This window comes from Cervus canadensis, chromosome 2 (assembly GCF_019320065.1).
Source record: "Cervus canadensis isolate Bull #8, Minnesota chromosome 2, ASM1932006v1, whole genome shotgun sequence".
Classification (NCBI taxonomy): Eukaryota; Metazoa; Chordata; class Mammalia; order Artiodactyla; family Cervidae; genus Cervus; species Cervus canadensis.
In genome coordinates this window covers 15,061,634-15,083,515 of record NC_057387.1, presented here as the reverse complement: position 1 = coordinate 15,083,515, position 21,882 = coordinate 15,061,634, and the positions used below count along the sequence as shown (strand labels likewise).

The following is a 21,882-nucleotide window of genomic DNA, read 5'->3' as shown; positions in this document are numbered from 1 at the left end:
CCTATATATCCTGGGACCTCCCTTATCTCTGGAGCAGTCTCTCAGAGTTATCTGAGAGGCCGTGTCCTGGGCTTAAGTCCTCAGTTTTGTCCGCTGAATAAAACACAGCGCTCAATTTTTAGGTTGTGCATTTTTTTCCAGTGGACAACTGCTTATGAGATTTAAAGGCAGTCCCTTCACAGCACTGTCTCCAGCTGATGCCCTTTCACACCTCCTCTCACTCCATTCACCCAGCTGGTGTGAGCGCCCCTCTCCCCCGGCAACTTCCCATTTCTAGTGTAGTGTGCTCCTTCCTTCTCAGTGCCTTTCTGCATTCTAGTCCAGTCTTGAATATACTTCCTCCACAGCTTCTGGTGGAAGTCTTTCAAGATCTGCTTCAAATATTATCTCCAAGGGAAGCTTTGCCCCACTTTCGGTGGGGGAGGGGTGCAATTTGTGGTTCCTTGTTTGGTGCTTCTCTCTTACTCAACACTTACCCCTACTAGAGCACTTTCACCATCCTCTGAAAATGCCTCATTCTTCATTCATTTAACAGAGACTTCTCTAAACACCTAACATATGCCAGACACTGTGTTAAGCACTAAGGACATGAGACAAATAAGAGTCCTGCCCCTTCAGCTAACAGTCAGCCTGGTGGGGGAGACTGATGTTTCACATGATCATCACAATGTTATGAACTACTTGTTTATATATCTGCCTTTAGAGCTGTAAAGTCTTCTCCCGGGGCAGGGAACTCCCCACATTCCCTTCAGGGAGCTAGTTAGCTGACTGAATAACAGACTGCTCTGCAGAAAAAACAATGGGCAAAACAGTGGCACAGGAATGTCACAAGAGGAAATTAAAAATATCAGTACACAGAAGAGACAGTGCTCTATCTTATCACATTAAGGAAATGCAAAGCAAAGCCTCAGTGAGTTACTGCCCATTATCAAATAAGCACATTAACCAGCTGATGAGAGCACGTGAGAGCAAGGGTGCAGAAGAGCTCCTAGTTATTACAGGAAACCTGGGAAAGGTGTGAATCTACACACCCCGCAATTCAGCAATTTCACTCCTAGACCAGGACACACATATAAGAAGTTGGTAGTTGCATTATTCATTATAGCTCCCAACTGGAAACCACCCAAATGTTCTTCAAAAGGAAAATGGATAAATGGTGACATCTGCCTATGAGAGAATATTATACAGCAACAAAAATGAAAGAACTATAACCACATGCAACAAGGTGGTTAATCATTAAACATGATAATCAGTGAAAGAAGCCATATACATAAGTGACATGGTTCCACTTATAAGTCTCAAGCCAGGCAAAACAACTATAGTATACCCTGCATCAAAGACAGGATGGTGGTTATCTCTAGGGCAGGAAGGAGAGGTTTTGACTGGAAAGGAATGTTTTGGGTGCTGCTGATATTCTAGTTCTTGACTTGGGTGGTGGCTACATACATGGCTTTCCAATAATTCATTAAGGCAAACACTGATGATTTATGCACCTTTCTGTACGTATGTGTTGTACTTCACAATGTTAAAAGGTTAAAAACAGTAAACTCTTCCTGCAGCAACTCCAGTGTCTCCTCTTTTTCATTTAAGTAAAATGAGTTACGTCTCACCTCTGCTCTCTTGCCTTCAAGCTAAACAATCCCAAGGCCTCTCACCCTTCCACAAGAATGATCCAGAAAAGCACTCATCACAGCTACTGTGCAGGGAAGCTGCATCACTGTTGCCTCCGTGGCTTTGAATCAAACCCAGGATGCCTGGGGGAAGCAGGAAGGCGAAATTTGTTTCCTGAACAGACAGTCAGTGTATGCCTTGAAAGAACAACTGCACTTGTCACTTAATCTCAGCAGCTCAAGTAACTGCAAATAGTCTTATTCATAAATGTTTCATCTCCTTGCCCTCAGTGATTGTTTCAGCTCCCACAGGATTGTGAGGTGGTGACATCAGTCTTTGTACTGTTCTATTGTAGGGGCCTGGCGAGTTGGATGAAGTTCTTTTAAAAATTAACCTAAAGTATTAATTAATAACACTTTAATCGCAGTGTTGATTGCCAGAAAATTAGAGATGAGCAAACATGGTCAAGTGTGAAAGTATTAGTCGCTCAGTCGTGTCTCTTTGCCACCCCATGGACTGTAGCCTGCCAGGCTCCTCTGTCCATGGAATTCTCCAGGCAAGAATGCTAGAGTGGATTGACATTCCCTTCTCCAGGGGATCTTCCTGACCCAGGGATCAAACCCAGGTCTCCTGCATTGCAGGCAGATTCTTTACCATCTGAGCCACCGGTGAAGCCCACACATGGTCAAAGCTACCCCTAAATCTCCACTGTTAATTCACCAGTGCTCACCCTTGCTGTGTACCTAGCCTCCATGGACACATATATGCAGCTCTCCTAACACAGGTGCATACCTCCCCAGGAGCTTGCGACTATCTGCTGCCTGGCAGTAGCCCCAAATGCAGGACCTCCTGTGAACATACTACCTAAGGTTACTTGCTAACAACTGCCTAAGTGATAAGAGTTACTGTCTAAAATTAGGTAATACTCCAAAAGCCCCCCATTCAGTGTCCTCAGAAATCTGGCTCCCACATAACACTGACAAGTTCTGGCTCCATGTGCGCCTCTGGGACCTGGACTTGCCCAGTTACGGGGAAGGACGTGTTATCATCTGGACTACTAGGTTGGTTTTTGTTTCCAGACCCTGCTACTCTTGTTTTTGAACTACATATATATAACTGTTAACCTCGCTTTGTAATGATTAACTTGGCTTGTTGTGGATTTTCTGTTTAACCTGACTACCCGTGTGCATGCACGCTCAGTCACTTCAGTAATGTCTGACTCTTCGCGACCCTATGGACCATAGCCCGTCAGGCTCCTCTGTCCACGGGATTCTTCAGGCAAGAATACTGGAGTGGGTTACCATGCCCTCCTCCAGGGGATACTACCGACTCGGGGATCAAACCCGTGTCTTTTGCGTCTCCTGCGCTGGCTGGCAGGTGGGTTCTTTACCACCAGAGCCACCTGGGAAGCCCGTTCCTGCGTGCAGGGATGCATGTTTACAACGACAGTCTTTCTGGTCTGTAATTTCCCGTAACCAGACTTCTCTGCACATATGGGCTGTATCCAGTTGGATCATCTCTCTCCCTGCTGTAAAGCAGACGTCTGCAAACTCCTTCAGTATTCGCTCCTACAGCAGATACCGCAACGAAAATGGACTGCCTGTGAACGTGTGCGACTGAACTTGCAGCACATTATCAAAAAAGTAATGAATTACTGAGTTATTTTAAATACTAGCGCACTATTTTAGAAGAGGATCTGCACCTAAATAAACTCGTGTTCTTATCTTAACTCCTAGGAAATACGTAGCAAGCAATTCATAGAGTTGCTAGGCATACATTTATTGCCTTCTTTTTTCATTGTTTCAATATTTAATCACTGGGTTTTTTATTCTACTAGACAGCTACTGCCATATCAACATAACTTTCACAATTCCCAGGGTCTTCCTATAATAACCTGACTTGCTTCGATAACCTATGAGGCTTCCTGTGGGCAGAATAGCAAAGTTGCCCAACTGGTTGAGCAGTGCTCCACAGCTGTCTTTACGCTGATGTATATTCTATTAAGGGTATTGACTAGACTAGCTTTTGAAGTTACAAGAAAGCAAGAGACGCCGCAGGTACCCCCAGAAAAAACACAGGTCTCCAGAAGTGGCCTCTACCTGCTCAAAGTTACCCAGTAAACGAAGGAAGAAAAATAGTATTTATCAAATATCTATACGCATTTTGGTAAGTACTATATTTTAAAGAAATACTAGTAATAATGCCAAAATAATATGAATAGTAATGGCTTACATGCCTGTGCTGAGTATTTTACATGTAAGTTTAAAGTGTGAATGTATCTTTAGTCTCGTAAACACTTCACACGCACAAGATGACTACACGGCTTGTGGTTTTATGCACTAAGTCCTGATATTCTGAAACCACATCTTCTATGCTAGGTTGGTCTGGCAAGAAGGACCCGACAGAGCTAGTCTGGCTCTAGCCAGAGAGGCTCAGCAACTGGTCCACATTTGGGTTCAGCTGAGTCAAAGTTAGACTGTTAGTCTAGTTAGAACTGGACACGGAACAACAGACTGGTTCCAAATCAGGAAAGGGGTATGTCAAGGCTATACATTGTCACCCTGCTTATTTAACTTATATGCAGAGTACATCATGAGAAACGCTGGGCTGGATGAAGCACCAGCTGAAATCAAGATTGCCAGAAGAAATATCAATAACCTCAGATATGCAGATGACACCACCCTTACAGCAGAAAGCGAAGAACTGAGCCTCTTGATGAAAGCGAAAGAGGAGAGGGAAAAAGTTGGCTTAAAACTCAACATTCAGAAAACCAAGATCATGGCATCCGGATGCATCACTTCATGACAAATAGATGGGGAAACAATGGAAACAGTGACAGATTTTATTTTGGGGGGCTCCTAAATCACTGCAGATGGTGACTGCAGCCATGAAATTAAAAGACACTTGATCCTTGGAAGAAAAGCTATGTCCAACCTAGACTGCATATTAAAAAGCAGAGACATTACTTTGCCAACAAAGGTCTGTCTAGTCAAAGCTATGGTTTTTCCAGTACTCATGTATGGATGTGAGAGTTGGACTATAAAGAAAGCTGAGCGCTGAAGAATGGATGCTTTTGAAACGTGGTGTTGGAGAAGACTCTTGAGAGTCCCTTGGACTGCAAGGAGATCCAACCAGTCCATCCTAAAGGAAATCAGTCCTGAATATTCACTGGAAGGACTGATGCTAAAACTGAAACTCCAATCCTTTGGCTCCCTGATGAGAAGAACTGACTCATTTGAAAAGACCCTGATGCTGGGAAAGATTGAAGGTGGGAGGAAAAGGGGACATCAGAGGATGAGATGGTTGGATGGCATCACTGACTTGATGCACACGAGTCTGAGCAAGCTCTGGGAGGTGGTGATGGACAGGGAAGCATGGGGTCCATGCAGTCCATGGGGTCTTCAAAGAGTTGGACACAATTGAGCGACTGAACTGAACTGAGTCAAAGTCCAAAGGGGGGACCTTCCCTCTCACTCCTGCCTTCCCTCCTTTCTCTCCCCTAGGACCTAGCCTATGAGTGGCTGGGCTCATCCCAGCTTCCAGCAAGGGCAATGTCCTCATCTCCATGGCTTGTAGGAAGCAGAGGGGACAAGTGCAGTACTGTTCGAGGCAGGCCTGAGGGCAGTCCCTGTCCCCCTGCCCCCCGAATTTTGCAGTGTTTCCTGGGGAAGTGGGCAGAAAGCCTTTGCTTTCTTTCTTTTTTCTTTAAGCATCTAGCCTTAATTGACCAGGTTTTATTCTGCCTTCACAACAGTATTAGAGGAAATGTAGCTTGCCCACTCCCTGTAGATGAAGAGCTGGGACTGAGGAGGAGACTGGGGGTCAGTAGGAGGAGGCAAGGTTGAGGGGCTTTTGTGGAACTGAATTTCAGTGGATTGATTTTCTGGGAATTGACCTAGAGCCATTTCCAGCTGACCACAATTTTCTTCCCAAAGGGAATGAATAAAGCTTTGCTAGATTGAGGGCAAGAGAAGAAGGGGGTAACAGAGGATGGGATGGTTGGATGACATCACTGACTCAACGGGCATGAGTTTGAGCAAACTCAGGGAGACAGTGAAGGACAAGGAAGCCTGGCGTGCTGAAGTCCATGAGGTTGCAAAGAGTCGGACACAACTTAGCGAGAGAACAACAAAAATTCCTAACATATGTCTTTAAAAGCATTTCCTTCAGCATTGACAAGTTCAGGAAAAAAAAAAAAACAAAAAAACTCCATCTATGCACACAGTGGAGAAGGTGTGTGAAGACATGGCAGAGAGAGATTTGAAGATGCAGGCCTTGAAGATGGGAGTGATGTGTCCACAAGCCAAGCAATGCAGCCAGCCACCAGAAGCTGTAGAAGGCAAGGACTGATTCCCCCCGAGAGCATCTGGAGAGAGCACTGCCCTGTAACACTTCCATTTCAACCCAGTAACACTACTGACTTCAGATTTCTAGGCTCCAGAACTGTGAGAGAATAAATGTCTATGGTTGTAAGCCACCGTTATCATAGCTGCAGGAAACTAAGACGCCCTCCTCTATAGGCTGTGCAAATCAGGGAGCTCTGGGTGAAGGACTAGCACAGATTTGCCATGCAGCCAAGATTTCTGCATTTTTGGGGGCTCTCAAGGAAAAGGTGGACAGAGACCAGCTGGCATAGACAAACACAGGCACAGTCACGATCTCCACTTTTTAGTTAAACAGTACAGCCTTCTCATTTCTGTCCAGCAGAATTACAGTTTCTTTTGTTTTATTTGAAGGAGAGGTTATTTCTATAATATAACAAAGACTACTGATCATAAACCAACAGCCAATATCATATCTAAAATGGAATAATTAGGAATTCCCAATAAAACAAGAAATAAAGAGGGCCACCATTACCACCATAATCTTACTTCCTCCATTCTGAGATGTACTCCAAGCATTTCTGACATTGGGATGTGAATTACATATTGTTGTTGTTCAGTTGCTAAGTCATGTCTGATTCTTTCGTGACCCCTTGGACTGTAGCCTGCCAGTCTCCTCTGTCCATGGGATTTCCCAGGCAAGAATTCTGGAGTGGGTTGCCTTTTCCTTCTCCAGGGGACCTTCCCAACTGAGGGATCAAACCCATGCCTCCTGCATTGCCAGGTAGATTCTTTACCACTGAGCCACCTGGGAAGCCCATGAATTATATGCATGGATATTAAATTATATATTGGGATATTTTGACTAGTAGTCCCTAAAACTATTATTAAATTGATAGCATGTTCTTATGCTCAATGGTCTTAAAATCAAAGAAATATGGTATTTAACATTATTCTGAAAATCCTAGCATATTCTGTAACACAAAACAGAAGAGATAAATTAACCAAAAAGGAAAGAAAAACATTTGCAGATATAATATCATAACCCTAGTTGATACAAGAAGATTGAAACTCTTTGGACCACCATCAGTTAAGGAATATGGCTGGATGTAAGAGAAATATACAAAACACAATACTTCCTTATATGAAAAGCACTATATTCTTAACAGCCAATGAAACATTTTAAAAAAGGTAAACAGAGACTTCCCTGGTGGTCCAGTGGTTAAGAAATCCGCCCTGCAATGCAGGGGATGTGGGTTCAATCCCTGGTCAGGGAACTAAGATTCCACATGCTTTGGAGCAACTAAGTCCACGTGCTACAACTACTGAGCCCGCATGTCACAACTGCTGAACACGTGCGCCAAAATTAAAGTCTGTCTGCTGCAATGAAAGCCCCCACATGATGCGAGGAAGATCCTGCATGCCACAACTAAGACCCGAGGCAGCCAAATAAATAGACAAAACATTTTTTAATTAAAATTAAGAAGGGAAATATGGGAATAATTCTAAAAAATGTGAAGAGCCTAATGTATGAAAATGTGTGGAAAAGTACAAAACTCTGTTGAGGAATAACTGTCTTAAATAGAAGGATACATCAGTTACAAATGTGATGGCTGAACAGTTTATGACTGCCAATTAGTGCCGAATTAAGCAGCAGTTTACTGCAAATTCTAATGAGGTTAGGGGCAGTAAGGTGTGGTTGCCTGACAAAATGATTAAAGTCCAAGTGCAAGAAAAAACAAGCAAGGATAGCCAAAATACTTTTTAAAAAGAGGACAGTCATACTGATTAAATCAAAGTAGTGCTAGTATAATACCAGAATGGAGCTACAGAGCAGAACCACATTTCCTAATAGACCCCAGTGTGTGTACAGATCCGCCAAAAGCAGCAAGGGGAAGATCAACTAGTCTATATATGGAGCTTGGCTAATTGACAGGCTTTCGAGGACAAAAAAAAGATCTATTTAATCCTCCTATCCTGCTGGTGGGAATGTAATTTGGTACAGCCACTATGGAGAACAGTTTGGAGGTTCCTTAAAAAACTAAAAATAGAGCTACCATATGACCCTGTAATCCCACTCTTGGGCATATATCTGGAGAAAAACATGACCCAAAGGGATGGTGGTGGTGGTTTAGTTGCTAAGTTGTGTCTGACTTTGGTGACCACATGGACTGTAGCCCACTAGGCTCTTCTGTCCATGACATTTTCCAGGCAAGAACACTGAAGTGGGGTTGCCATTTATATATACCCCAATGTTCACTGAAGCACTGTTTACAGGAGCCAAGACATGGAAGCAACCTAAACGTCTATCAACAGAGGAACGGATAAAGAAGATGTGGTACATATAGACAATGGAATATCACTCAGTCATTAAAAAGAATGAAGTAATGCCACGTGAGCAAAATGGACAGACCTAGAGATTGTCATACTGAGTTAAGTAAGTCAGATATAGAAGAAGAACTATCATATGACATCCCTTATATGTGGAATCTAAAAAGAAATGATACAAATGAACTTACTTACAAAACAAAAAGAGACTCACAGACTTAGAAAATGAATTATGGTTGCCAGGGCAAAGGGATAGTTAGGGAGTTTGGGAAGGTCATGTACACACTGCTATATTCAAAATGGATAACCAACAAGGACTGCACATGGAACTCTACTCAATGTTATGTGCCAGACTGGACTGGAAGTGGATTTGGGGGAGAATGTACTGTGCCTAGCTGCTCAGTCGTGTCTGACTCTTTGTGACCCTCATGGACTGTAGCCCACCAGGCTCCTCTGTCCATGGGATTCTCCAGGTAAGAATACTGGAGTGGGTTGCCATTTCCTTCTCCAGGGGATCTTCCCAACCCAGGGATCTAACCCAGGTCTCCTGCATTGCAGGCAGATTCTTTACTATCTGGGCCACAATGGATACATGTATATGTATGGCTGATTCCCTTCACTGTTCACCTGAAACCCATCACAACATTGTTAATCGGCTATACACCAATACAAAATAAAAATTTTTTAATCTTGAAAAAAAAATCTACTTAAAGCCTTTGTTATTGTTCAGTCGCCCAGTCATGCCCAATGCTTTGTGACCCCAAGGACTGCAGCATGCCAGTCCTCTCTGTCCCTTACCATTTCCCAACCAACGTTTGCCCAAGTTCATGTCCATTGCATCAGTGATGCCATCCAGCCATCTTATCTTCTGATGCCCTCTTCTCCTTCTACCCTCAATCTTTCCCAGCATTAGGGACTTTTCCAATGAGTCAGTTGTTTGCATTAGATGACCAAAATACTAGAGTTTCAGTTTCAGCATCAGTCCTTTCCATGAGTATTCAGGATTGATTTTCCTTAAGATTGACTGGTTTGATTTCTTTGCAGTCCAAGGGACTCTCAAGAGTCTTCTCCAGCACCACAGTTCAAAGGCATTAATTCTTCAGTGCTCCACCTTCTTTACGTTCCAGCTCTCACAACTATACATGAGCACTGGGAAGACCATAGCTTTGACTATACGGACCTTTGTCGGCAGAGTAATGTCTTTGCTTTTCAACACACTGTCTAGGTTTGTCATAGCTTTCCTGCCAAGGAGCAAGAGTCTTTTAATTTCATGGCTGCAGTCACCATCCACAGTGATTTTAGAGCCCAAGAAGGGGAAATCTGCCACTGCTTCCACCTTTCCCCCTTCTATTTGTCATGAAGTAATGGGGCCAGATGCCATGATCTTAGTTTTTTAATATTTAGTCTTAAACCAGCTCTTTCACTCTCTTCCTTCTCCCTCATCAAGAGGCTCTTTAGTTCCTCTTCACTTTCTGCCATTAGAGTGGTATCATCCGCATATCTGATCTTGATTCCATCCAGATAACGCATCCAGCATTTCTCAAGATGTGCTCAGTGTATAGATTAAACAAACAGGGTGACAGCAGACAGCCCTGTAGTACTCTCAATCTTGAACCAATCACTTGTTTCATACAGGGTTCTAACTGTTGCTTCTTGACCTGCATACAGATTTCTCAGGAGACAGGTAAGATGGTCTGGTATTCCCATCTCTTTAAGAGCTTTCCATAGTTTATTATGATCCACACAGTCAAAGGCTTTGGTGTAGTGGATGAAACAGAGATAGATGTTTTGTTGGAATTTCCTAACTTTCTCTATGATCCAGCAAATGTTGGCAATTTGATCTCTGGTTCCTCTTCCTTTTCTAAATCCAGCTTGGGCATCTGGAAGTTCTTGGTTAGCATAATGCTGAAGCCTAGCATCTAAGATTTTAAGCATGATCTTACTAGCATGGGAGATGAGTGCAACTGTCCAGTGGTGACCACATTCTTTAGTACTACCTTCTTGGGAACTGGGAAGAGGATTGACCTTTCCAGTCCTGTGGCCACTGCTGGGTCTTCCAGATTTGCTGACATATTGAATGTAACACGTTGAGGGCATGGAATTTCATCACATCCACTAGCTTTATTAACAGCAGTGCTTCCTAAGGCCCACTTGACTTCACTTTCCAGAATGTCTGGCTCTGGGTGGCTGACCACACCATTGTAGTCATATGGTTCATCTGGATCTTTTTTATACAGTTCTTCCGTGTATTCTTTCTATCTCTTCTTAATCTCTTCAGCTTCTACTAAGTCTCTACCATTTATGGTCCGTTATTGTGCCCATCTTTGGGCAAAATGTTCCCTTGATATCTCCTATTTTCCTGAAGAGATCTCTAGTCTTTCCCCTTCCGTTGTTTTCTTCTAGTTTTATACACTGATCATTGATGAAGGCCTTGTCTCTCTGTGCTATTCTTTGGAAATCTGTGTTTTTTGGGATATATCTTTCCCTTTCTCCCTTGCTTTTCATTTCTCTTCTTTCTTTAGCTATTTGTAAGGTCTCCTCAGATAACCACTTTGCCTTCTTGCTTTTCTTTTTCTTCGGGATGATTTCGTTCACTGCCTCCTGTACAATATTATGGACTCCCCTGTCCATAGTTCTTCAGGCACACTGTTTACAAGTTCTAATCCCTTGAACCTATTCAGATCATCAGCTTCTCACAGCCAAATTCAGGCTTAAACTAAAAAAAGCAGGGAAAACCACTAGGCCAGCCAGGTACAACTTAAATCAAATCCCTTATGAATGTGCAGAGGAGGTAAAGAGTAGATTTAGAGCCTTGCCTGATATTAATAAACCAAAATAAATTATAAATGGATTAAAGGATTATTTGTAAAGCATTTTGAATAAAAACACTGAAAAACAAAATCTTTGTGTATGACTTGACCTGTTTCACAGGAATGGAAGATATCAGAAAGGAGAAGACTGACATCTGTTTACTGCAGATAAATTTTTGTACTTCAAAAGAGTGACATGATGTTTGAAAATGTTCACAGTAAAAAGTTTTTAAAAAGTAATATTAATTAAAAAATGGAAGTGAATAGGGAATCACAGTTACAACACATTATACACAAGACAGAGTTAATACGTACATATGTATATATAAAGCCCATATACCTGAAATAAGATAGCATGTGTATACGGAGTGCTCATATGTGCCAGCACTGTAGTTTATTTTTAACTTTCACAGCTACCTTATGAGAGAGGTACACTGTTACTGTCCCCAAGGTATAGCAGGGGAAGCTGAGGGGGACCAAAGTAGCTGAAGATAACTAAGTCAGTCCTGGCAGGGCCAGGATTCCCCCTCAGGCACTTTGGCTCTGGGGCGGGTGTTCTCGGCCATTACACTATGCTGTTCCCACTAATGCTGCAGTCGACAAAACGCCAATTCACAAAAAAGGAAGTGCAAATGCGTGGGGAAATATTCAATCACATTTATACTACAACTTACATTTTCATTCATTCATAAAATCAGCAATTAAAAAAAACCAAAAAACCAGTGCCAGCTGGGGTGACTCCATGGCTACCTGCACAATCTAATCTTAGATTCTGGGAATCCACTCTGGCCCCCTCCAAAATGTTCTCAAAGATGGTTAGGTCACCGTCACCTCCCTTCTTTAACCCTTTCTTGGCTACCTGTTCCTCTTGGCATAAAGGCCCAAGTCTATAACAAGGTCAGTGATTCCCACTCTCCGGCCAAGCCTATTCTTTCATGTCACAAAAAGCACCTTCCATCCTGTTTGCCCAATAGCCACAGAGCACTCTTGCAGCCTTGGAAAAGCAGAGTTGTAGACTCTTTTCTCCTCCAGTCCTGTCCCTATGCCAGAAGGCGTATAAACTTTATAGTATCTATAACCCTAGGAAGCTTCCTTCATAATACTTATCAGTAGCTATAGTTACACAATTGCATGATCTTTGTCTGTCTGTCCTTCACAGTACTAGTCTTGTACCCTCATGACCCAGCACAGTGCTTTGACTGTCAAAGATAGTCAACAAATATCTGCCAAAAGAATACACATTAATGACTGAATGAAAGAAAAAGAAAGGAGAAAAGTAAAAAATAAGGAAAGGAGGAGAAACAGGTATCCTACTAGATGGTGGTAAGATTAAGATGCCCTTTTTTTTTTTAACAAAGCAATTGGACAATATGTGTCAGAAGTCTTAAATGTATTAATAACATCATGTAATAATCAACAATCATTATTAATCTTGTAATCATACTGCAAAATAATTATTAATAAGTACAACTAACAATACAATCATAAAAACCTACCTTGAGGAAGATAATTCAAAATCTGGTACAGAAATTTAGGCTGGCTATAGAATTGCATACAATAGCAAAAAACCGAAAACAACTTTAATGTCCAAAACTAGAGATGCGGTCAAGTAGATTTTGGTACAGTCATAAATTATACAATATATAAAAGTCATATATATGAAGAGTTAATGGCATCACCAACTCGATGGACGTGAGTTTGAGTAAACTTCAGGAGTTGGTGATGGACAGGGAGGCCTGGCGTGCTGCAATTCATGGGGTCACCAAGAGTCAGACATGACTGAGCGACTGAACTGAACTGAACTGAAGGCCATGGAAGATGTTTAGTTCATTATAAGAGGAAAGACATAAAATTTAAATAGAGAACAGTTAGGTTTTTGAAAAACAACATGACTAAGTGACAGACAGTGCTGAGTGCCTACCCTGGAACTCTGCCCTCCTTTCTGACAGATCCCTGGTTCTGTCCACAGTCCTCTGAGAAGGCCAGGCTCCCTCCCCGGAGCCAGAGAAAGGACTGTGATTAGTCTAATCTAACCCGGTTTTGGCAGTTCCACCCCTCTTGCCAGTGATACATGTGATACAACTCTGGCCAGCAAAACACAAAGGAAGTCTGTCAGGGGCTTTCTGTGACAAAAATTCCTTGCTGTGAATAAATGATGCCCTGAGGATGGCAGAGTAGAGGGCTGGGACAACGCTGAATTGCTGTACCAACCTACTCTGGAACTGCCCTATCTGTGGGCTGACCAATACAGCATCACGTGAACCTTCACGTGACACCAGAATGTTCACGATGATATCTGAGAGGTAGGATTACCAGAGATTTTATTCATTTTAATAGCTTCTTCAATTTTCAAGTTTTTTGTAATAAAGCATCTATCACACCCAAAGTAAGAGAGAAAAAGTTTGTAAGAGAAAGATAACTATCTACTGTGTGAACCTTGCCCTGAAGAATCTCAGTCTAAGCGGGAATAGCCATGTAAATAAATGACTAAGATATGATGAGATAAAATCACAAAATACAACATCATAGATATTTCTCTGTTGTTGCTCAGTCGATAAATCGTGTGACTCTTTGTGACCCCAAGACTGCAGCAGACCAGGCTTCTGTGTTAAATAAAAATTTAAAAAATCCTTCATAATATCTAATGGTGAGGATATGGAGAAACTAGAACTCTCATACACTGTTGGTGGGAAGGAACGTGAAACAGTACAACCACTTTGAAAAACTGTTTAGCAGTTTCTTCTAAGGCTAAATAATGCAAATACCCTATGTCTCAGCCACTATACTTCTGGGTACTTAAGGCAAATGAAAAGAGATGGTCACAAAAAGACTTACACAAGAATGTTTATAGAACCAGGGATAGGGAGAAGGGAACAGGGAGAGTTGTTTAATGGAGGCAGTTTTAAATCTGAAAATGAAAAAGTTCTGGGACTTCCCTGGCAGTCCAGTGGTTAAGACTGCGGTTCCATTGTAGGGAGCATAGAATCAATCCCTGGTCAGGGAACTAAGATCCTGCAAGCCACAAGGCCAAAAAATACATTAATTAATATATATATTAAAAAAAAAGAAAATGAAAAAGTTCTGGAGATCGGTTTCGCCATGTGAATAGACATATACCATTGAACTGTACACTTGAAAATGGTTAATCTGGTAAATTTTATGTTTTTTTCACCACAATAAAAAAAGAAGAAAAATAATGTTCATAGAACTTTACCCTTGATAGCCACAAACTGGAAACAACCGCAGAGTCCACAAACTGATGAACGAATTAAACTAATGTGCAAGCATGAAGTAGAGAGTGACACATGCAACGTGACTGAATCTCACTACAAGAAGCCACGCACAAAGTACATACTGAATAGTTCAATCTACATGACAGTTTAGAGGCAAAACTGATCTATGATGATAGATATCAGAATAGTAGTAGCCTCTGGGGACAGCGGTAACTAGAAAGGTGCATGAGGGAACTGGCTGCAGTCATGGAAACCCTTTATCTTCTTAATTTGGAGGTAATTAAATGGGTATCTGTATTTGTCAAAATTTATTGAATGGTATTCAGTGAATACCATATCATATTCATAAAATGTTTATTGTATATGATTATATCTCAAAGAGATATTTAGGGAAGTTTTGAGACGAGGGAATTGGAAGAGGCTAAATTTATCATTTTGACTACAATGAGAAGCTGCGAACAAGAGTGCTTCTTGAAATCAGATCAATAGCAAAGGATAAACGTCTCATGCAGCAATTTATAAAAATGCTTAACAATATTAAAATGATGACAATTATACATATATTTGAAGTCAGTTTTGTGGAGTAAGCTTTGATATTCTACTAAATTTAAAAAAGGAAAAATATATGATACATACACACTAATGTATCTTTAAAACAAAAGAGAGACCTTTATTTAATTAAAACTGCTTTTATTTAAAACACTGCACAATATTTTCTTCAAATATCTTGTTAAAATCTGAAATAAAACCAAATATTAACTTTTTAGCCATATGCCAAAAAGCAAACCTTTAGGACTCAGAATGAAGAAAAAATATTTTTAAGCTTACAAGCAAAGGAAGAAATCAAAAAGGACAAAATTTGTCTACAGAAGAATGAAAAACAGGTTTTGTACATTTAATAATAAAGCCAAAATTAGATGGCAAACAACCAACTGGAAGGGTATTTACAGCACAGAAGAGTTTTTTGTTTTTATAATCAGCACATACTCATTTGTTAGATAATTTGTATAATTTATAAACAAAATCATTTAGAGACAACAAGCAAATAGACAAAATCACAAATTAACAGAATTTTTAGAATGGAAATAAAAATGGTTAACAAAAAACAGTTCAAACTAAATCAGAACCAAAAGTGCAAATTAAAATGAGACACTGTTTTTCAAGTTAGCCAAGATTTTCCTCTTTCAGTTAAAATACCCAGTCCTGGAGAGGGCAGGGCAAGACGGAGGCATAGGGAATGGTCAGGCATTGCAGTGTAAACTCGGATTGCAGTGTAAACTTGTACTCACTTAAAAAAAAATTATTTATTTTTAATTGGAGGATAACTGTTTTATTTGGAGAAGGAAATGGCAACCCACTCCAGTGCTCTTGCCTGGAAATCCCATGGATGGAGGAGCCTGGTAGGCTGCAGTCCATGGGGTAGCTAAGGGTTGGACATGACTGAGCGACTTCACTTTCACTTTTCACTTTCATGCATTGGAGAGGGAAATGGCAACCCACTCCAGTGTTCTTGCCTGGAGAATCCCAGGGATGGGGGAGCCTGGTGGGCTGCAGTCTGCGGTAGCACAGTCGGATACGACTGAAGTGATTTAGCAGCAGCAGCAGCAACTGTTTTATTAGTGAGTAAGTATCATATATTTTTCCTTTACAATGTTGCATTGGTTTCTGCATGGTACATCAACAAGATTCAGCCATAGTCTTACTCACTTTTAAGGAAGCAAATGAGGACAAGAAGGTACTGCAGCTAGGTAGAAGGGGGGCCCGGATATTTGGCAGTGAGAGTGGGGTTAAACAACAGCCCTCTCACCTCCAGCCTCTAATTGTAAGAGAACTACTTTTTTTGTGTGTTAGAAGAAGAAACAGAAGGGTAAGACTGCTCCATTTTTTCTGTTGGGGGGTGCATGTGGCGTGAGTAGGGTTCCCTGAAGATAAGGCACCAGGAAGATGGATGGGGGTTTGGGCCCTCCCTGGGAGAGGGCCAAAGACCAACACCTGAGCAGCCACTGTGCTGAAGGACAGGCTGCAGTCTATGCTGCAAGTCCCCCCACTCTGGCTCTGCCACTCACCCCAAGGCAGGGTGCTGTCCCTGGGGAGCAGCGCTGGGCACAGCAGAAGCACCTTGAAGATGGCTATGTAGAAGGCAAGGTGCAGATGAGCATGCAGAACATCTGGGTGAAAAGCCAAACAATGACAAGAAGATGGAGTATATTTTACTTAAAAGTCCAAGAAAAGGACGGGAGGAGATACAAACCAAGCTATTAGTAGTTCTACCCCTGGAGGGTGAGATAAGCTGGATGGAGAGGGGTCTCATTTCTTTTATAATTTTCTAGTTTGGATTTTTTTTTAAGCCTCTTTTGAATGTTTGGGTATTTAAGAAAAAAAAAAAAAGGTTTAAAGTTCACAACCCTTGATCCCCAAACTCCAGTCAAAGAATGAATTGTTAAGGGACTTAAAACCTTCCCTGGCTCATTGTAAGTGCTTAAGGAAATGTTTCAAAGATAAATACTCTAAGAGGGGAAAAAAAAAAAAGACTCAAACTATGGGAAAAAAGCCTTAATATCCTACCTATCATAGTTTAGACTATGAAAAGACTCTTTTAAAGTCCCTTGGACTGCAAGGACATCAAACCTGTCAATCCTAAAGGAAATCAACCCTGAATATTCATTGGAAGGACGGATGCTGAAGCTGAGGCTCTAATACTTTGGCCACCTGGTGTGAAGGGCCAACTGATTGGAAAAGACGCTGATGCTGGGAAGGATTGAGGACAGGAGGAGAAGGGGACGATAGAGGATGAGATGGCTGCATGGCATCACTGACTCAATGGACATGAGTTTGAGCGAATTCCAGGAGACAATGAAGGACAGGGAAGTCTGGCGTGCTGTCTCAAAGAGTCAGACAGGTCTTAGCAACTGAACAACATCATAGTTCAGGAGGGCTTCAGGGGGATGAAATATCTCACAGGGTGGAATTTCCAGGCGGCTGTTCCTTGGGGCCTGACCCTTCACCCCTGCAGGCTCAGATGCAAGTGCGGAGAGAGGTTCTGACTTGCTGGGATGGACCTGAATACTTGTGTTTACAGACATTTACAGTGACAACTGTATCTATCATGTAGATTAATGTTGATTAATCCTAATCAACACATTTTCTCCCTGTGAGTAGATTTTCAGTTATTCATCTAATAAACACTTATTAAGCACAAACCATGTGCCAGGCACCATCCTAGACCCTAGAGATATAGCGGTAAACAAGACAAAAATTTCTTTCCTCATTACTTTCATGAAACTGATGTTTTAGTGAGAAGATAGGCAACAAACAAATATACAATGTCAATTAGTTCTAAGTCCTAAGAAGAAAAATAATGCAGCCAATTTCTTAGCTAAGTAAGAAATACAGAGCACATCTGTCTTCAAGGGGCTCTCAGTCTAGCAGAGAACTGACCTGAAAATAGACAGTTATCAAACAGAGATCAAATCCACAATGGGGTTGTGCTCAGGGGTTTATGTGACTTCCTAATTGATGGAGGTCAAAGAAGGCCTTCCGGGAAGAGAAGCATGGGCTGAACCCAAGGAAGTCAATCAGCCAAAACAGTGTGTGTGAGTGTGTGCACGCACACACGCACAACCCAAACAGCAGATGCAAAGGCAAGGTAAGGATAAAGAGAACATGATCGATGCCATAACAAAATAACAATGTGCGATGGACAAACAAAACCAGGTGGCTTCATTCTAGTGGAAGACTCTGGAAATGCCTCAGAGAAGTGGGATATGAGGACACGTGTCAGCACAAATGCCTATGCATGCACACACACTTGAAGCAATCATTTGGTGTTTTCACCTGCCTAGTACTTCTGCACTTCCCCATCCCATGTCGTTATGGAAGAAGTTTTACCCCTGCCCTTCAAAAGTGGGCCTGTGACACAGACTTGCCTAATCATGGCATCCGTTGCTCCTTGTCTACATGGCTAGCTTACAATGCTAGAAATGAGCTATAAGGTCATACGCTTGGAGCTGCCAGAAGTCACCTGTTTCAATATGAATAGAGAAGACAGCAGAAAAGAATGAGGGCGATAAACAAGAAGAAGCTGAGAAAGGCAGCGTGAAGAGAGTCTTCACGGCATCATTTCAGTCTCATGATCCAGCCATGCCTGAAGTTCACCTTTGGACCTCCTAGTTAAATAATCAATCCTTTTTTGCTTACGTTAGTTTACATTAGGTTTCTGCTATTTGCAATTAGATTAGTATATACTGTTCTGGGGAAAGAACTTCACTCTATGTGTGGTGGTGGTGGGGTACAAAGGGAAAGGAAGGATAAATTATGTTAAAGCAACTCTCGCATTAAATCTGATAAACGTGATGAAATAGGTAACTTCAGGACATCTGGGAGGGTACAGAAGCAGCAATGAGAGCTCCTTGGTGGAGGAACTGAGAGTTTATTTGTCACAATCTACATGGGTGTTTTATGTAAATCTTCCAAGTTTCTAATAACTCACTATACAGCCGAAAGTCATCTTCAAACTGAGAAACAACACAGAACAGCTGATCAAAAACACCAAGAATATCATGTTTAAAACCCATTTACTATTCCCACATTAATGCGCATCCATCACAGATCCTTCTCAAATACTTAATTTTGTGACAAACTTAACATTGTGAACTCTTTATCCCTGACACCAAATGATCATCCAGTGTTCTCCAGGAAACTTAACTCAAGCAGCTGTATTCACTACGGTCCAAGTCTAACAGATGTTATAGCAAAATAAACTGCTGTATCTCAAGAGATCACTACAGAAGCCCAAAAGCTCAGATCCTGTGGTTCACATATTTGAAAACTCAAATCAGTTGGTCACAGATAATACCAGTTGTGGTCTGAATCACAGCGTCAAATCTTTAAATCCACAAATCAGAAGGAAGCTCACATTACATCCTGTTATAGTATAAAAATAGCTAGCTTAAAGGAAACTGTCTTAAGCATTGTTACTCCTGGCTGAAGTAACAATATCTCAAGATGTTTTCTTCTTTCCAAGTATCTATTGTGTGTCTATGATCCCAACAGTGTGTGCCCATGAGCCTTTCCTTTTTCTCTGGGTGAAAAGGCCAAATCTTGGTTCACATCTGGACAATGCTGGGCAAGATGTAAAATACAAGATAATTTATCACTGGACAATGAGATGTTATTCTTAGAGCAAACACTGGCCCTCTAAACCCTGCTTATGTCTCCCTTCCCCCCCTACACTAGGCTCACATTGCCTGGACTCAGGTCATTGAGAAATGTTCAGTTGCCAAGTCGTGTCCAACTCTTTTTGACCCCATGGACTGCAGCACGTCAGTCTTTCACTATCTCTGGGAGTTTGCTCAAATTCATGTCCACTGAGTTGGTGATGCTGAGAAATAACAAGCCCCAACCCCACACAGCCTGAGGGCCTGGGTTCAAGTTCCAGATCTGCCATTAACCAGTGTGAGAAACTTGGCTAAGCTCATCTTCTGCACCTGTAAAATGGGAATAATACTTATTATAGCACTGGGTTGCTGGAGGGAGTAAATCCATTAGTGTCTGTAAAGAGCCTGGTACAGGGTCACACACATAACACGTGCTCAATAAAGAGAAGTTATAAGTAAGAGATGGAGAAGGAAATGGCAACCCAATCCAGTAGTCTTGCATGGGAAATCCTCCTCTTGCCTGAGACAGAGGAGCCTGTTGGGCTGCATTCTATGGGGCTGCAAAGAGTCAGACACGAATGAAGCAACTAAGCATAATTAAGAGAATAAAGTGAGGCTTAATCTTTTTCCAGTTCTAAAATTTGATAGTCTACTGTAGAGAGATGGTGGGTTTCTAGTCTCCCCACCCCAATCCCAACTCTGCTTTATCCTATTTGGCAGAATAGCAAATATCCAGAATAGCAAAAAGTTCCCCTGCTTTTCAAGCAGCTGTACCAATGGGAAACCTTCAGCAAGGGAGCAAGTTCAAGTCATGGGTGCTGGGAACTTACTAATAATAGCTAGAGACTTCAAATTCTGACAACAACCCTGCAAGGTAGATATAATTATCCTCATTTCGTAGATAAGATCAAGTAGGAGTAGAAAGGTTAAATAACTCAGTCACTGCCATACAGCTGGCAAAGCAGACCTGACTCCCAAAGTTCATGCCCCCTTTCCACTCTATTCCCTGCCTCTCACAATACAGCAAGCACACCCAACTGTGAAATAATGAAATAATGGAAAAGATATTTCAGGATCTCTGACACGATGGGAACAGGCTTTCTTTAGTAAAGAAACAAACTGGCATCATCACTCACATTTGCTGGACAATTTGTTGCTCCTGCCTTCTCGCTCCCAGGGACCTCTTCTAGAGATCCGGCTTCCTTCTCAACAACAGCCACTGTGCAGGCCTCTGTGTGCACATCCTCCCCCCTTAGCAGCTTAGACTCTGTTCCCTCCCTTACCGCAGGCTGGGACACCCCGACACTGCGTTGAGTATCCAGTGACAGGTACTAAGGCCTTTTTGAAAGGCAAGTTTCCCAAACTCTGACATCAACACGTCACACCTGAGGCAGGCTTACCCTCTAGCGGGGCCCAAGAATCAAGCCAGATGAAGGAAGGGGAGGTGACGCAACTAGGCTTCCTGCACCAAGGCCAGAGCGAGGCGGAGCGCAGTGTCCGTGACCCCGCAGTGGGCTCTACACGGCGGACGCCTACGCCTTCCCTGTGGAAGGCACGCCAAGGGCGGCGGATGTTATCCCAGGGATGAGGCGCGGGCCTATGCAGTCAGAGCTGAAGACGCAGAAAGGAGCGGACCGGAACGAGTCCCAGGCGCCTCTCTCTGCTGTCACTCTCCCTCAGGCGAGGGAGTTGCCGAGAAGGAAACAAGGGCCTTTGGTACCCAGCTGTTCGGTTCTGGCTGGCACGATCGCCAGAGCATCCGTGCGCAGTCTCTGCCGCCCACACCCGGGAGCACGCACACAAGCACTTGGCCCCCGGCGCTCACCTCCCCGCCAGGCTGCCGAGCCCCGCCGCTGCCCGCGACCCCCGCCTCCCCACCTGGCCCTGCGGCCACCCTCAGCCCACCCGGGCGCCCCTGCGCTCCCCCTTCCAGTAGAGCTCGACACTGGAGCGGCGGCGGGAGCCGGGCGTTCAGGCCACAGAAAGTGATGGCGGGGAAGGGAAAAACCTCTTACCGGGTCCTGTAATTCTCCGGGACACAACTCGACACCAGAGACAGTCACTGCCGCCCGGACCCTCCCCCCGCCCTCCCCCACCACGTAGCCCTCTCTATCTTCAGTCTGAAATCAATGGCCCTGTCGCGGATTGGTGACATCACCGGCGCGCCGGGCGTGGGAGGGAGCACCACGTGATTTCTCTCTCTTTTGTTTGCGTGCTAGTTAACCTAGGATTTTGTTGCTGCTTTCCTTGGGTTTTTACTGTTCTGTTAATGGTGTTGCTGTAGGCATGGTGCGGAATAGGTACTTGGGTTTGGGATGCTACATTTTTGCTCATGGCCTTGATTAAACTCCTCAGTCACTCATAACGTAGTTAGGCCGGAAGGCCTGGATGGTAGGTGGATACCATCTTTAAAAAAAAAAAA

At 42.8% G+C, this 21,882-nt stretch overlaps 1 protein-coding gene across 5 annotated transcripts in view; it reads right to left on the bottom strand.

Annotated features, from left to right (window-relative positions):
• The window catches only part of ADAR (adenosine deaminase RNA specific), a 52,258-nt gene extending 30,680 nt beyond the window's left edge, over positions 1-21,578 (bottom strand). For 3 of the 5 annotated variants that reach the window (XM_043455233.1, XM_043455243.1, XM_043455262.1), the window contains exon 1: positions 21,476-21,578. The gene's annotated coding sequence lies outside the window, so the exon portion shown is untranslated. Of the gene's footprint in view, positions 1-20,596; positions 20,723-21,475 lie in introns of those variants that run through there. The other 2 variants (XM_043455253.1, XM_043455271.1) reach the window with 2 other exon arrangements.
• Positions 21,579-21,882: the final 304 nt, after the last annotated feature.